This window comes from Myotis lucifugus, unplaced genomic scaffold (genome assembly GCF_000147115.1).
Source record: "Myotis lucifugus unplaced genomic scaffold, Myoluc2.0 scaffold_3346, whole genome shotgun sequence".
NCBI classification, from domain to species: Eukaryota; Metazoa; Chordata; class Mammalia; order Chiroptera; family Vespertilionidae; genus Myotis; species Myotis lucifugus.
In genome coordinates, this window is record NW_005874394.1 from 10,786 (window position 1) to 14,017 (window position 3,232).

Below are 3,232 nucleotides of genomic sequence, written 5' to 3' on the forward strand. Positions count from 1 at the left end.
AGGTTTTTAAGGTTTTCTCCATAGAGGTATTTGTATATTATTTGTTATTGCCAGGATACTTTAAAATACCGCTGGAGCTGAGAATGGTGTCTTATTTTTGATGCTGTATTTACTCAAATCCAAGATGCCATCAATGTAAGATGCATCCCAATTTCAGAGACATTAAAACGTGAAAAAAATGTGTTTGAAAGTTATATTTTTCTATTGATTTATTGCTGGTGTAGAGAAATGCTGTTGATTTTTTATGGGCTAATCTTGTATCTGGCAACATTGCTTATAAGTCCTAATAATGTGTTTGTTGCTCCTGTTGGTTTTTCTAGGTAAATGATGAGCGTTTTATCTCTTCCCTTCCAACGTTTACACTGTTCCCTTCTTTCTTTATAGCTCTGGCTGTGACTTGTAGTCCTATGTAATCATTAGTAGTGAGAGTCGATTGTGGACTTTCTGTTAATGGGGCAACACGTTATTTTTTTTAAGTCAGTATGCTTGGGTTTTACAATCTAAGAACTGTGACTGTTATAAAGTAGTTTCTTCAAGGATACAGAGTGCAGAACTCTAGCCAATTGTTGAAGGAATCCAGATTTTTCAGTCATCTATCTTCACACCACCTGGTACAAATGGAGTGGCTTAGAACCACCTTGGTCTGTGGATGAAGGCAAATTCTTTTAGAAAGGTGTGTGGCAGGAAGAGAATAATTGGTGGGTTTAGTGGAGTGAGAATAATAATTAAGATAATTACAAAGATGATGAGGATCCTTTCATCTTTATGGCTATAAGTTTTCAAAGTAATCCTTTATCACATTTGATTCTTGTGACAGTCCTGTGAGGTGGTAGGAAAATTATCATTCCCACTCAGCCTGCTCGTGAAACTAATATAGTGGCTGAGTGTCGACCTATGAACCAGGAGGCCACAGTTTGATTCCCGGTCAGGGTACATGCCGAGGTTGTGGGCTCGATCCCCAGTAGGGGGCATTCAGGAGGCAGCTGATCAATGCTTCTCTCTCATCATTGATGTTTCTCTCTCTCTCTCTCTCCCTCTGTTTTCCTCTATGAAATCAATAAAAAAAATTTTTTTTAAAGAAAAGTATCATTCCCTTCATTTCTACATGGGGAAAGGAGATCATTACTTTCTACTTGGGTCCATAGATAGCTTCTGATAATTCTCCTATAAGGGTTGGGGCAGCTGGGCAAAGGGGTAGGAGGGCCCCTGAATCAAGTCAAGTAGAGTTGGGGAGGGGGTGTTGCTTATTCAAGACAATCTTGATCAACAACTGGAAAGTACAGCAGTGGCCCAGCACACCAAGAAGACCCCGGATGACAGGCCAGGGCCATTTGATAAGGAAAGAGCCGGTCACCTAAAATGGCTTTTGGAGTTTCAGACATGGCAGAAAAGCGTGGCTCAGGGAAAGAACCCCAAACGAGAAGATGTGCGATGTCAGAAAGAGTTTTGGGTCTGAGTGGAAAAGGAGGTCCAGATGAGTGCTTCCAATCTAAGACCGAACCAGAACTTCTACACGGGAGTCCTAGAGAGCCCCGTTCTGTGAGAATTTGTAACTGATTTTAAAAAACACCCACCACCAACACACACGTTATGTTTAGAATTTTATGTCTGTACTATGCTAGCATTTGCAATAAAAGACGGATGAAGCAATTTGGTTAAAGGTCCTTCAGCCCCCTGTTTCCACCAGAGAAAAGAATGAGTGGAGACAAGAGATTTATTACAAGAAACCCGCTTACGCAACTGTGGGACTGCCTAGGCAAGTCTGAAATCTGTGGGGCCGGCCGTGAGTTCTTTTTTCCTGGGTAAAGCCTCAGTTCTGCTCTGAAAGCCTTTCCACCGATTCAGTAGGCTCATCCAGGGTATCCAGATATTCCAGGAAAACCTTCCCTCCTTAAAGTAAACTTACAGTAAGTAATCACACCTACAGAATACCTTCACAAGCAACACCTAGATTAGTGTTTGATTGAGTAACTGGGATCTACAGCTTAACCACGTTGATATGAAACTTACCATCACAGCCCCTGTGCAGTGTATAGTTGAGTTGCCTTCATCCACTGAGTCATTCTCACTTGAGCCCATTGTCTCGAGACAGGGACGCTGCTGAACACTGGTGAGCTCTGGATGGCACGGAGGGGGACAGCGGGCTGGCGACATCAGCTTCTCCTTCCCAGTGACCTCCCCAACCTCCCTTACTCACTGCTGACTGGCTTATGGGGGGCAAACACTCCCTACAGGTGTAATATCAGAGAGAACATTTAAGACTAATAAAAAGTAATTTTTACCCCCTGTGCCTCAGCCGTGGTAGATACTGCAAAACAGACTGTGTAGGTTAGAAGAGAATTGCACTGTGAACTTTTTGCATTTGTTCAACCTTTTTGTACATTTGTCATGCCCTTGGCCTTTATATTGTATTAACATTCGTGTTCTATTCTTTTGAGAGTCAGGTGGCATGTTTCACAGGTCAGGTATGACGTGAAAGAGGAGGATTGGTCCAGGCCCATGGACAGCCTTGCTAAGGTGAGGGTGGAGGACCACAGGTGAGACCTGGAACCGGAAGTCGGGGAGGAGCTTGTCTTCTGAGACCCTTCCTGCACCGGTCAGATAAGGGACACAGAGACGCTGTTCTTTACGGGGAGAGGCACTCATCAACGGGCTTTCACAGGCTGGGGAGCCGTGAGGTCCTGGCCCCCTGTCTCTGTGTGACAAACAAAAGTACAGCAATGGCCCAGCCCACTGAGAGGACACTGACGACAGGCCATGGCCATTCGGAAAGGAAAGGGCTGGTCTTTTGAAATGGGTATCGGAGTCTTGAACAGTGTAAAGCATTGGAGAAAAAGTCACATCAGTTGCAGGAAGCAAATTATTCAGCAAGAGAACTTATTGCCCCGAAAAAGAGAGGTCACACAGTGGGAGAAAACCTAATCACACCAGTAAAGGTTCAGTGAGTAACATGCAGGACCAGATGCAATGTGAGAAATCGGAAAGGTTCCACTCGCAAAGGATCAATACAAGTCAACATATTGATGACATGTCACATGATGCTGAAGAGGTCTAACTAGTAAATTGAAAAACAATAGCTTCCCTACACAGGTTGAGATGTTAACAGATTTTACCAATACATGTCATGGTATCTAGCATTTGTAGGATTTGTAAATGGTGAAATTCGAGAATCTTTCTCTGTTGCAAAGAGTTGCCCCCAAACAAGTAAAAGCCAATATGTATTTTTTTCATT

The 3,232-nt window shown here is 43.3% G+C and overlaps 1 pseudogene; it reads right to left on the minus strand.

The window, feature by feature from the left end:
• Positions 1 to 2,079, minus strand: part of LOC102437393 — a 10,687-nt pseudogene extending 8,608 nt beyond the window's left edge.
• Between the last annotated feature and the right edge of the window lie 1,153 nt (positions 2,080 to 3,232).